Source organism: Artemia franciscana, chromosome 1 (assembly GCF_032884065.1).
Source record: "Artemia franciscana chromosome 1, ASM3288406v1, whole genome shotgun sequence".
Lineage (NCBI taxonomy): Eukaryota > Metazoa > Arthropoda > Branchiopoda > Anostraca > Artemiidae > Artemia > Artemia franciscana.
The window spans coordinates 28,846,389-28,861,378 of NC_088863.1; the positions used below are offsets into that span (position 1 = coordinate 28,846,389).

General features: G+C 35.4%; 1 protein-coding gene across 5 annotated transcripts in view; it reads left to right on the forward strand.

Annotated features, from left to right (window-relative positions):
* LOC136028131 (eukaryotic translation initiation factor 2-alpha kinase 3-like) overlaps window positions 1-14,990 on the forward strand; it is a 54,234-nt gene that overhangs the window by 8,114 nt on the left and 31,130 nt on the right. The gene's annotated exons all lie outside the window — the stretch shown is intronic.

Genomic DNA, 14,990 nt, shown 5'->3' on the forward strand with positions numbered 1-14,990 from the left:
TCAGTGCTTTTAACCTTACAAGTAGTTGCAATTGGAGTAGTAGTGGTGGTAGTAGTAAATGTAGCAGTAACAGTAGTATTAGTAGTAGTGTGCACATATTGCCTTTTGGTAAGACAATCTTCCCCTTTAAGCCTTCTCTGAAAGTCCCAACTTAATACCCAAATCAATTCTTGAGATGCACTATTTTGACAGTGTGCATGTACATAATGTCTTTTGTTTTAGTTCAAATTTCCCCTCAATATTGTAAATCGAGTAGTGTGGTAGTTGTAGTAGTATTGGTAGCATACAAATATTGCCTTGTTGATTGTATACCTTATCATTTCCTGAATTTTCCAAATTAACATATACTCAGTTATTCCTGTGTTAGACCATTTTGACAATCTGTATACAAATAACGTGTTTTGATTTAGTTCAATATTTTCTGAGAGGTTCATCTAAATGCCCTTTATCTTCTTGGAAAGTAAAGTTCAAACATGCATACCTTTCTCAATAACATAAACTATGTGTCAACAATGAATAAATTGCCTGACTTACAGCCTCTGTCCTGAGGACTGAGGGGAGGATGACATCCCCAAAGACATTATTACTGGACCTTTCAACAAGGCTGAACAAAATAGATCTCTTAAAATTTTGATCAGATATGTTTTGGGGAATGATAGGCTTAGGGGGGGGGGCTAATTGCCCTCAATCACTTTTGACTCTTAAAAAGGGACTAAAACTTCCAATCAAATGAGCTTCATGCAAAGTTATGTAAGTTATGCCAGAGGGCATAACTTACAGCCCTTGCCCATGGGCTCAGAGGGATCGCATTCCATCTTAAAGATGATTTTTGGACTATTGGTAACAAATTGGCTATCTTGCAACTTCAATTGAATGTGTTTCAGGAAAAGAGAATGTCAGGGAGGGGTGGGGCTAGTTACTCTCAATCATGTTTGAATCTTAAAAGGGAAATATAACTATTCATTTTCAATAAAATGAGCCTCTTCTACAGTTCACAGGACCACCATTTGCATAAAAACGTTTTATGCCCCTGGGACATAACTTAAAATCCTTAATCCCAGACACTGGGGATTCTGTCAACTCCAAAGACCTTATTACCCTATATGATTAATGGACTATTTTTGAACAAATGGCTTTCTCAAAATTTCTATCAGATGTACTTGTGGATCATCCTCAAAGATATAATATCTAGGCCTTTCAACTATGCTGAACAAAACGGTGTTCTCAAAATTTTGGCCAGAGTGGTTTTGGGAATTGATGGGCAGGGGGGATTGTTGCCCTCCATTCACTTTTGACTATTAAAAAGGGCACTGGCCTTTTCAATTTCCAATCAAATGAGCCTTTTTTGAAGTTTCTACAAAAACAAATGGCCACCTCCAAATTTCTATCATATACATTTCAAGAAAATAGGAAATGTGTGTGTGGGGGGGGGGTATCCACTCTCCAATCACTCTGAATCTTAAAAAGGCCACTAGAACTTCTGATTATCAATCAAATGAGGCCCCCTTCGAAGTTTATGCAATCACCCTTTCTATATAAACCTTATATGCCCCAAGGGCATAATTTACAACTCTTGCCCTGAGGGCTGTAAGGTGGTGGTGTCATCCTCAAAGACATAATTTCCAGACCTTTCAACTACAATGAAAAAATTGGCTGCCTCAAAATTTTTATTGGATGTATTTGGAGCAATGGTGGGCGTGGGAGGGGGTTAGTTGCCCTCCAATCACTTTTGACTATTAAAAAGGGCACTAGCCCTTTCAATTTTCAATCGAATGAGCCCTTTTCGAAATTTCTACGACAATTCCTTCAACACAAAGTGCCCCAGTCTAAGACAAAAAATATATATATTGTGCCGACATTGCTCTTTACTTAGGCAGCATTACTGTGCTGCCTATTATAGCCACACCTCATAATAGACCATAATTTTACAATAATTTATGTGTTGAAGTGGTGATGATCTACTATGTTGAAGTGGTTATGAACTCCTGGATATCTTGCCATACTTTCATTGAAAGATATATAATGTATTGAAGATATATATATCACTTTCATTGAAGATATATAATTCTAGTGATCTCTCCTAGTTAAAAAAAACAACAAAAAATACTGTTTTTTTGTAAAGTTAAAAGATAAAGGATATAGCACTAGACTCTTAAAATCCAAATCGGTGGTGTCAATCTCCGTTTCAATGCCCTTCAGTCAGGAAGTACAATGGAGATTTTTTTTTGTATCTGCATTAAAAACAAAATTGAAGAAAAATCGATTAAATATATAAACAGTCCCATCACTGACATAGGTACAAGGTGAACACGTTACTTTATGCCTTTTTTATTTTACTTGAAATATAATCATTGTTTTACTGGCAGATGCACCTCCTCCTCTCCCCCCCCCCACTGATGGTCCTATTTATAGAAATTGGATATAGATTTGTACAAAGCTAAAATAAAAAACAACACTTAAACAACGATTATTATTATTATATATAATCATTTTTAAATTATAGTCTATATCCAACAGGTCCAAAATTCTTTTACAATCAGACATAGGCTTTATAGTTTTGATGTGTCAAGGAACCTGTTCACAAGGAAAACAAAGCATTGACAGATGCAAAACAATAGATAAATATGTTAATTAGGCCTATATATAGGATCATTAGGTTAGGGGGAGGTAGATATCTGATAGTGTAATAGTTATTATATTAAGAAAGAGCATAAAAAAGGTGCTGAGTTGTGTGTTCACTATGTTACTATATATTTACAAAAATCATTGCCTATCTCCATGCCCCAAATGCATACCGAGGTTTTCTTTGTAAAAAAAAAACTAAATTTAGGAAGTGGGCCTAAAATATGATATTTATCTAAAATATCAACCTTCATATGGATAGATTGGTCAGACCAAACTCATATTTTGGAGCTAAAAAAGGAAAGGCCAATACAATGAGAAAAAAAAATTGACATTAAAACAAAAATTCATATGAAACTAGTTTGGTATACATTTAACCAACACAATTAATAATCCATGCATGAAATATTGGGTAAGACTATCATTCGGTTAGAGTAAGGTAGAATTACAGCTTAGGCGCTCTTCTGAAGGAAACGTTATAAAAAGATTTTTTTTTATTTCTTATTTTATGCTCTTTCCTAATTTCATGGTTGTTTTTCTGATAATGCACCCAACCCCTGATGGTCTCAGATATAGCCCTAGGACTTTTGGAAAACTAAAAGAGAACATTGAAACAACAAATGTATTACTCTATAATATGCAGCATGTTTCTATTAATCAAATTATCATGTTTCCTTCCATTGTTATCCTCATTTATGAGTCATTTCAAATAATTTTTTTTTCAGCCTTAGAATCAATAACTGAGGTAAAACTGTATTTCATGGGGTCAAAAATGTGAGAAAACCAGCTTAACGCTTCCAGAGAATTTTACCCACAATGGTAAAAAAAAAAATTATAAGCCTAGGCTAAGTTGTGTATCAGGTGAAATATTTCTAGAATATTGAAACCAAATACAACTAGCACAATTTATAAATAAATTAAAAAGGCCACGAAAAAGAAAAGAAAAACGAGAGAGTTTGTATACTACAGATAACAATGAAATTTGGATGTTTTCTGATTTATTTTTTTTAAATTACGCAAAGGTAAATGTTTTTCATATTGTAAAGTAGGCCTACCAAATGGAGGATAAAATAGGTACATTCTGAGAAACAGCAAATAGTGGTGAGAAATGAGATGGCAAACGTCTTATGGAGAAAAAAAGTTTTCTATATGAAGGTTTAGTGCTGAAATTATTTGAATAACGGAGGCCCAATTTAATTCTTCTGCACTCAATTATTTCTTACAAAGCTTTTCATAGAATCAGAGAGTGTTTTTACCTCCTTAAAAAGCAGTTGCTGAGCTTTATTAAATGAATTCAATTTTATTTGGTTCTTGTCTTGCTACTCTGAAACTTATCAACTCCTGAAAAAAAAAACAAAAAAAAAACACCTACCTGAAGCTGAGGCTTACATCTTTCTACTAATTACCGACTTATTTGGGTATCTTTTCGTTCCTTCTGTCAGGCAAAACAGTGAAAAAAAACAAAGGGTAGGTCAATGTTTTTAATTCTGACCATGTGTCAAAAAACGACAACCTTTTTGTTACTCAGAAATATCAAATTCATTTGACTTCGTCAAAAGTTTTTCTGGCCCAGTTTGTCTATCTAGTCTATAAGTTAAGGTTTTTAGCTTATAGATTCCCATGTATTTAGAACTTAAAGTTTTTCTGATATTTTTCTCTAAAGTAGTGTTTAATGTCTATGTCATATTTTAACAAAATTCAACACAGATTTGCCTCATACGTCACTGATTTTGTTAAATTTGGTTGTTAAATACACATTAGGTTTTGCAATTTTAAATTCAAAAATAACTATATCAAAAAAGTGTTTACAGTACATTAAAGTGAAGGGAACGTCCCCCCCTCTATTAGCACTACTGTCATAATGTCTTTAGAGTAGCTCTTGTGTTTCATCCAAATGCAAAGACCCTGGTTATAAATAGATTATTTGGAAGTAGTTGTACCCCCTCTTTATAAAAAAAAATAAGATTGCTTCCTTGCAATGAGTGAAGGATAAATTGCAGTGGCCTGCGATGAAAAAATCATGTACAGAAAAAACTATAAATGAACTTGAAATAATTTTGCTTGACAATCTGAATTTTCAATGTTATGTTGTCAGATTATTAAAATACCAAGGACAGTTAAATGAAACCTGGCTAATTGAATCGTTTCAGTGGAAACTGGCAAAACTATTTATATATCTTAAAAATTAGGAAAAATTGGGAATTGAATTTTTAACAAAAAAAAACTCTATTTACCGTTATTAAAAAAAAACTGCGTTCACCTAAATAAAAATAACATAAAAATGAAACATGGTGGAAAATCAGCAAAAAATGAGCCAAAAATATATGGCAGCAAACAGATTAAGAAGGTTTAGCTTTCCTTCAAAAGTGTAGTTGTCTTCCTGAATCAACAGATTGTCAATCTCTGAGTTTCTAGTGACAAAACACTTTGTCAAATTTAACTTATTAGTTTTGCTTACTTGTTTTCACAGTTCAATGTTGTAGTGCCAACGGAAATATGGTAGTGCCCAAAAAACTTTATAATTTTTCGACAGAATACCTTAAATTAGGTATCCTATTCCCGGATCACAAAAAAATCTGTAAAATGAAGGTTTTTAAGTATGAATAGAAATTAGATGGATCCGGGGCAATTTCTTTATTTTGCATTCCTTGGTGCTTCACTAGATCAGGGAAAGTATCTAAGTCTGTTTTAAAATTGACAGTCAAACTTCCAGCAACCAAAGTATCAGAAGAAATTTGCTTTTTTTTTAAAAAAACATTCTGAAAAGCAAGAAGTGGGGTGATCCAGTTAGTTGCATCTGAATACAGTTTTCTATTGATTATCCCCAAAATTGAGAAATAGGCAATTTCTTTATTTTGCATTCCTTGGTGCTTCAATAGATCAGGGAAAGTATCTAAGTCTGTTTTAAAATTGACAGTCAAACTTCCAGCAACCAAAGTATCAGAAGAAATTTGCTTTTTTTTATAAAAAAAAACAGTCTGAAAAGCAAGAAGTGGGGTGATCCAGTTAGTTGCATCTGAATACAGTTTTCTATTGATTATCCCCAAAATTGAGAAATATAAAACATGAAACTTAAAGTTACAATAACTCCAACGAATCAAATAAAACAACGATTTGCAAACTATTATATGGACTCTAATGAATCCTTTTTTTAATGCACTGAAGACAGAATTTGGAAAACAAGAAAATAATAGTAAAGCATAAAAATTGTAAACCGAATTTAGAGGAATCTCTCGGTCTTCAAAAGAGTTATTAACATCTTTAACTTCCAAAGTTAATATTTTTATTAAACTACCTTTTGACATCCTAGGATCTATCGTTGTTATTTCCATATTTATACTTCTAATAAATCATCCTCTTGCTTTTACACTCTCGTTGTTCGTTCAAACTTTATTGATTTGTGTTATGCTTAAAAATGTTTCTCTGTGAATTTCACTAATTCTCTTTTTGATCTTTCTAGGGGGGATTCTCGTAATGTTTATTTATGTGTCTTCGCTAAGAGCTAACGAGAAATTTGCTGTAGATTTAACGTCATTTATATGAGTGGTACCTACAATTGTCTTGTCTTTCTTAGTTTTAAATAAGAATTTCATGTTTATGAGCCCTTCCTCGGGCTACCTTTATCCCACCGATTTCGTGATCATCAATTTTAATGTTAATAGACTTACCATATTGGCCTACTCGTTTATAGTGGTGTATTTATTTTTAGCACTCCTGCTGGTCATTGATTTTTTAAACAGTAATAAAAAACCTTTACGGTCAATGATCTAGTGATTCCGTAATATTAGGAAATAAAATGTTATCTTTACGTAAGACGCAACCTACCCTTAAAATCATTAATTCTGCCTTGGTGGATCTACCTGTGCCGGCCAACATTTCTATTTGATGAAACTTTGGGTCTCTCCTGGGCCTATGTCTTCTTATTCAAATTGTTACTGGACTTTTTTTAGCGATGCATTACACGGCAAGAGTAGACTTAGCTTTCTCTAGAGTGGCCCATATTTGCCGAGATGTCAACTACGGTTGACTGCTCCGGACTGTCCACGCCAATGGTGCCTCTTTTTTCTTTATTTGTATTTATTTTCATATTGGCCGAGGGATGTATTATGGTTCTTTTCATTATTTCGAGACATGAATGACTGGAATTGCTCTTTTGTTTCTTGTGATGGCCGCTGCTTTTTTAGGGTATGTTCTCCCGTGGGGTCAAATGTCCTTCTGGGGAGCGACTGTAATTACAAACTTAGTATCTGCCGTACCTTATATTGGTAACGATGTAGTACAATGGTTATGAGGGGGGTTTGCTGTTGATAATCCCACTCTGACACGATTTTTCACTTTTCATTTCTTGATCCCCTTTCTGGTGGCCGGTCTTACAATAATTCATCTTTTATTCCTTCATCAAAGAGGTTCAAATAACCCCCTTGGAATTAACGCTAACTTAGACAAATTACCGTTCCACCCTTATTTTACCATTAAGGATACCGTGGGGTTTATAGTCCTTATCTTTTTTCTTGTGACTCTCTCCTTAACTAGACCCTATCTTCTAGGGGACCCAGATAATTTCATTCCTGCTAACCCATTGGTTACCCCAGCCCATATCCAACCGGAATGATATTTTCTGTTTGCATACGCTATTTTGCGGTCTATTCCTAATAAGCTAGGAGGGGTAATCGCCCTTGTCTCTTCTATTCTTATTCTTGTGTCCCTTCCCTTTACATTTAAGCCTAAGTTTCGAGGTCTTGAGTTTTATTCTGTAGCCCAGCCTTTGTTTTGATCCTGAGTGTCAGTCTTTTTACTTCTAACATGAATTGGGGCACGACCTGTAGAAGACCCCTATATTTTTCTGGGACAGATTCTTACATGTGCTTACTTCTCATATTTTGTGTTTACTCCAATTGTTATTAATTTGAATGACAAAATTGTCTAATTAGACCCCTTGGCCGATTAAAGCATCTGTTTTGAAAGCAGAATAAGGTTGATTATACAACCAGGGGTCTTTATTTTTAACCCCCTTGAGAAAGGCTTCAGTAGAAACACAGGAATATTAAAGATGTAGGTAAAAGACTTTTCCAGCATAAATGTATTAGGTTATCATAACGATAGCGGGGATAAGAGCCGCGTCTCCATAGATAGGAGTACACCACTAAACAAAATATGAGGAAGCTTATAGACCCGAATACTACACTAAATAGTAGAGATATGAAAAGAATGCTAGCGTATTCTGATAATATAATTAGAGCGAAACCGACTCCTATGTATTCTGTATTGAATCCCGACACTAACTCGGATTCACCCTCAGCTAGATCGAAGGGTGTTCGATTAGTCTCTGCCAGGATTGTGGTAAATCAGCACAATCCTAGAGGAAGACATAGGTATAGAGGTCACCCTACGTAAGAGGATTTCACTAGGTACCCTTCTAGATCGAGCTTTTTAAATAACATTAAAGGAGAAAGGATAATAATAATCAAAGATACCTCATAGGAGATGGTCTGTGCCCCTGCGCGAATTCTTCCTAGCAAAGAATACTTAGAGTTAGAGGACCAGCCTGCAACCATAATTCTGTATACTCTCACTCTCATTGCACAGATAACTAATAGGAATGATAAATTGAATTTTGCACCGTAAGAGATGAATGGGACTAGAGTCCATAAGAAAAAGGAAAGGAATAAACTGAACACAGGAGCAACGAGGTACGGTATGAAATTGGAGACAAGAGGAAGTGAGACTTCCTTACAAAATAATTTGACCCCATCAGAAAAAGGTTGTAGGATCCCAAGAAAGCCGACTTTATTTGGGCCCTTACGCAACTGAATGTAACCCAAAATCTTTCGTTCTAATAGTGTTAAAAAAGCAACTGAAACTAAAACCATAACTACTTGTAAAAAAATAAAATAGATCATTTAAGCTAGTGCTATCAACTAAGGTCTCCTTATAAATAGATCCTAAATCTAACGCATTTGTCTGCCAAGCTGACATAAAATCTCAAGAGGTCCTTTCGTACTATCATGAGTGGATTTGCCTTGGGGGTAGAAACTAACCTGGCTTACGCCGGTCTGAACTCAGATCACGTAGGGGTTTAACAGTCGAACAGACTGCCTCTCTAGGCTGCTGCACCGAGTAGGGTCCCTGAACCAACATCGAGGTCGCAAACTCTTTTGTCGATTTGAACTCTCAAAAAGAATTACGCTGTTATCCCTAAGGTAACTTGGTCTTTATTCATCTAAGGATCAATGGTCATTTATTGATGTGTTTATGTTGTAAGTGTTTATTCTGTTCTTACCGTCGCCCCAACCGAACATTGCTTTACTCTGTCTAATTACCTACCGCAAGACAAAAGAATTAAATGTAAAGATCTATAGGGTCTTATCGCCCTCCAAGTACATTTAAGCTTTTTCACTTAAAGATTAACTTCAATTTAATCGAAGAGACAGACCATCTCTCGTCAAACCATTCATTCCAGCCTCAAATCAAAAGGCTAATGATTATGCTACCTTCGCATGGTCAGTATACCACGGCCCTTTAATTCATCAGTGGGCAGGCTCGACCTCCCAAAGTTAGGAGGCGATGTCTTTGTTAAACAGGCGGAGATGAGTTTTGCCGAATTCCTTTAGGATTTTGTGAGGAACATTGTGTTAAATGTATTTATAGTTCTACTAATTCTATCATTATGATTGCTAAATTTATGTAATTAGCATCGGCTAGTCTTAATTAATTATTTTGAAATTATCATTTTAGTAACAATGGTTATTAAACCGAGGCAACTTTTAAGCCTAATCATGTTTTTCTTAATATTATAATATAATTTTTTCTAGAGCTCGTCCCCTAGAAAATCTTCCTTGCGGAGTACCCTAAAGGAGTATTCTGCCAACCAGATATAAAAGTACGAAATATTTTTCACAACGATATTAGTCTTGAAGAGATTTATGAAACAATCATCTTTAACCAATATAGATCACCTTGTTTCGGGATTCAGCAATGAAGATTAAAATTTAATAAACCCTGATACAAAAGGTACAAACAATAACTTCTTTGTAATTAGTAGACTTTCCTTTTCAGTACTTAGACCTTGAATAAATTCGATTCTTTTACTAATGTAATATTGTTTTAAATAAATTTGTAAATAAAGATTTAGAGAGCACTCTCAAGAGTATCTTTTTAGTGTAAGCAAAATGTTTATTCAAACTCCCTCCCTCTTTCAAGATACACCTTCCGGTATACCTACTTTGTTACGACTTATCTCTTCGGACAAGAGAGCGACGGGCGATGTGTACATTTCTCAGAGCCTCCTTCAGGTTGATAGACCTTACTTCTAAATCCACCTTCTTCTCCATGATAAAATGAAAGTTCCGTTTAAGTTCTTATTGTAACCCACCCTCTCCCGGACATAAGCTACACCTTGATCTGATTTATTAGCCTAAGCAATTAAGAGCAGTTATTTATTTAATCCCCTAAACGACGGTATATAAGCTGTTTTACAAGAACGGGTCGGTTGTCTCGTGGATTGTCGTTTATGGGGCAGGTTAATAATGTGAAGAAGGTGGAGATGGGAGGTTAAAATCATGGAGAAGAAGGTGGATTTAGAAGTAAGGTCTATCAACCTGAAGGAGGCTCTGAGAAATGTACACATCGCCCGTCGCTCTCTTGTCCGAAGAGATAAGTCGTAACAAAGTAGGTATACCGGAAGGTGTATCTTGAAAGAGGGAGGGAGTTTGAATAAACATTTTGCTTACACTAAAAAGATACTCTTGAGAGTGCTCTCTAAATCTTTATTTACAAATTTATTTAAAACAATATTACATTAGTAAAAGAATCGAATTTATTCAAGGTCTAAGTACTGAAAAGGAAAGTCTACTAATTACAAAGAAGTTATTGTTTGTACCTTTTGTATCAGGGTTTATTAAATTTTAATCTTCATTGCTGAATCCCGAAACAAGGTGATCTATATTGGTTAAAGATGATTGTTTCATAAATCTCTTCAAGACTAATATCGTTGTGAAAAATATTTCGTACTTTTATATCTGGTTGGCAGAATACTCCTTTAGGGTACTCCGCAAGGAAGATTTTCTAGGGGACGAGCTCTAGAAAAAATTATATTATAATATTAAGAAAAACATGATTAGGCTTAAAAGTTGCCTCGGTTTAATAACCATTGTTACTAAAATGATAATTTCAAAATAATTAATTAAGACTAGCCGATGCTAATTACATAAATTTAGCAATCATAATGATAGAATTAGTAGAACTATAAATACATTTAACACAATGTTCCTCACAAAATCCTAAAGGAATTCGGCAAAACTCATCTCCGCCTGTTTAACAAAGACATCGCCTCCTAACTTTGGGAGGTCGAGCCTGCCCACTGATGAATTAAAGGGCCGTGGTATACTGACCATGCGAAGGTAGCATAATCATTAGCCTTTTGATTTGAGGCTGGAATGAATGGTTTGACGAGAGATGGTCTGTCTCTTCGATTAAATTGAAGTTAATCTTTAAGTGAAAAAGCTTAAATGTACTTGGAGGGCGATAAGACCCTATAGATCTTTACATTTAATTCTTTTGTCTTGCGGTAGGTAATTAGACAGAGTAAAGCAATGTTCGGTTGGGGCGACGGTAAGAACAGAATAAACACTTACAACATAAACACATCAATAAATGACCATTGATCCTTAGATGAATAAAGACCAAGTTACCTTAGGGATAACAGCGTAATTCTTTTTGAGAGTTCAAATCGACAAAAGAGTTTGCGACCTCGATGTTGGTTCAGGGACCCTACTCGGTGCAGCAGCCTAGAGAGGCAGTCTGTTCGACTGTTAAACCCCTACGTGATCTGAGTTCAGACCGGCGTAAGCCAGGTTAGTTTCTACCCCCAAGGCAAATCCACTCATGATAGTACGAAAGGACCTCTTGAGATTTTATGTCAGCTTGGCAGACAAATGCGTTAGATTTAGGATCTATTTATAAGGAGACCTTAGTTGATAGCACTAGCTTAAATGATCTATTTTATTTTTTTACAAGTAGTTATGGTTTTAGTTTCAGTTGCTTTTTTAACACTATTAGAACGAAAGATTTTGGGTTACATTCAGTTGCGTAAGGGCCCAAATAAAGTCGGCTTTCTTGGGATCCTACAACCTTTTTCTGATGGGGTCAAATTATTTTGTAAGGAAGTCTCACTTCCTCTTGTCTCCAATTTCATACCGTACCTCGTTGCTCCTGTGTTCAGTTTATTCCTTTCCTTTTTCTTATGGACTCTAGTCCCATTCATCTCTTACGGTGCAAAATTCAATTTATCATTCCTATTAGTTATCTGTGCAATGAGAGTGAGAGTATACAGAATTATGGTTGCAGGCTGGTCCTCTAACTCTAAGTATTCTTTGCTAGGAAGAATTCGCGCAGGGGCACAGACCATCTCCTATGAGGTATCTTTGATTATTATTATCCTTTCTCCTTTAATGTTATTTAAAAAGCTCGATCTAGAAGGGTACCTAGTGAAATCCTCTTACGTAGGGTGACCTCTATACCTATGTCTTCCTCTAGGATTGTGCTGATTTACCACAATCCTGGCAGAGACTAATCGAACACCCTTCGATCTAGCTGAGGGTGAATCCGAGTTAGTGTCGGGATTCAATACAGAATACATAGGAGTCGGTTTCGCTCTAATTATATTATCAGAATACGCTAGCATTCTTTTCATATCTCTACTATTTAGTGTAGTATTCGGGTCTATAAGCTTCCTCATATTTTGTTTAGTGGTGTACTCCTATCTATGGAGACGCGGCTCTTATCCCCGCTATCGTTATGATAACCTAATACATTTATGCTGGAAAAGTCTTTTACCTACATCTTTAATATTCCTGTGTTTCTACTGAAGCCTTTCTCAAGGGGGTTAAAAATAAAGACCCCTGGTTGTATAATCAACCTTATTCTGCTTTCAAAACAGATGCTTTAATCGGCCAAGGGGTCTAATTAGACAATTTTGTCATTCAAATTAATAACAATTGGAGTAAACACAAAATATGAGAAGTAAGCACATGTAAGAATCTGTCCCAGAAAAATATAGGGGTCTTCTACAGGTCGTGCCCCAATTCATGTTAGAAGTAAAAAGACTGACACTCAGGATCAAAACAAAGGCTGGGCTACAGAATAAAACTCAAGACCTCGAAACTTAGGCTTAAATGTAAAGGGAAGGGACACAAGAATAAGAATAGAAGAGACAAGGGCGATTACCCCTCCTAGCTTATTAGGAATAGACCGCAAAATAGCGTATGCAAACAGAAAATATCATTCCGGTTGGATATGGGCTGGGGTAACCAATGGGTTAGCAGGAATGAAATTATCTGGGTCCCCTAGAAGATAGGGTCTAGTTAAGGAGAGAGTCACAAGAAAAAAGATAAGGACTATAAACCCCACGGTATCCTTAATGGTAAAATAAGGGTGGAACGGTAATTTGTCTAAGTTAGCGTTAATTCCAAGGGGGTTATTTGAACCTCTTTGATGAAGGAATAAAAGATGAATTATTGTAAGACCGGCCACCAGAAAGGGGATCAAGAAATGAAAAGTGAAAAATCGTGTCAGAGTGGGATTATCAACAGCAAACCCCCCTCATAACCATTGTACTACATCGTTACCAATATAAGGTACGGCAGATACTAAGTTTGTAATTACAGTCGCTCCCCAGAAGGACATTTGACCCCACGGGAGAACATACCCTAAAAAAGCAGCGGCCATCACAAGAAACAAAAGAGCAATTCCAGTCATTCATGTCTCGAAATAATGAAAAGAACCATAATACATCCCTCGGCCAATATGAAAATAAATACAAATAAAGAAAAAAGAGGCACCATTGGCGTGGACAGTCCGGAGCAGTCAACCGTAGTTGACATCTCGGCAAATATGGGCCACTCTAGAGAAAGCTAAGTCTACTCTTGCCGTGTAATGCATCGCTAAAAAAAGTCCAGTAACAATTTGAATAAGAAGACATAGGCCCAGGAGAGACCCAAAGTTTCATCAAATAGAAATGTTGGCCGGCACAGGTAGATCCACCAAGGCAGAATTAATGATTTTAAGGGTAGGTTGCGTCTTACGTAAAGATAACATTTTATTTCCTAATATTACGGAATCACTAGATCATTGACCGTAAAGGTTTTTTATTACTGTTTAAAAAATCAATGACCAGCAGGAGTGCTAAAAATAAATACACCACTATAAACGAGTAGGCCAATATGGTAAGTCTATTAACATTAAAATTGATGATCACGAAATCGGTGGGATAAAGGTAGCCCGAGGAAGGGCTCATAAACATGAAATTCTTATTTAAAACTAAGAAAGACAAGACAATTGTAGGTACCACTCATATAAATGACGTTAAATCTACAGCAAATTTCTCGTTAGCTCTTAGCGAAGACACATAAATAAACATTACGAGAATCCCCCCTAGAAAGATCAAAAAGAGAATTAGTGAAATTCACAGAGAAACATTTTTAAGCATAACACAAATCAATAAAGTTTGAACGAACAACGAGAGTGTAAAAGCAAGAGGATGATTTATTAGAAGTATAAATATGGAAATAACAACGATAGATCCTAGGATGTCAAAAGGTAGTTTAATAAAAATATTAACTTTGGAAGTTAAAGATGTTAATAACTCTTTTGAAGACCGAGAGATTCCTCTAAATTCGGTTTACAAGACCGATATTATTTTTTAATTACTCAGTCAATCATAATAATTTACCTATCACTTTCTTTAGGGTTATTAATTTTCTCTTCAAGAAACAAACATCTCCTAGTAACTCTATTGAGATTAGAATTTCTCATTCTTTTATTGTTCAGATTATTGGTATATTCAAACTATATGAGAATGATTAACGCATTCATCTTTCTTAGAGTCACAGTTTGTGAAGGAGCTCTAGGATTATCAGTATTGGTATCTTTAGTACGTTCGTCAGGATCAGATCAAGTACAATTCCTAAATGAATAAGTGGTTCTTTACCTCAAGTTTAATATACTTAATATTAATATACAAGTTAATATCAGAATTCCATCTAGAGTGGGGAATTACTCTTCTAACATTGACTTCAGGTATTTTCTTTTTAATAGTTATCAGATTAAAGCCAAGTTGACCATTAAGCTATAGAACTATTCTTGTAAGCTTGTTTGTCCTCCTGTGACTCACGTTTACTACGCAGTCATTCATCTTATTCTACGTCTTCTTTGAGTGCTCTCTAATTCCCACAATTATTTTAATCCTCGGGTGAGGTTACCAGCCAGAGCGTCTACCTGCTTCCTATTATTTCTTATTCTATACTCTTCTATCCTCTTTACCTCTACTCTTTATCATCATTGCTCACACGAGTATTTATTCGTCGTCCTTC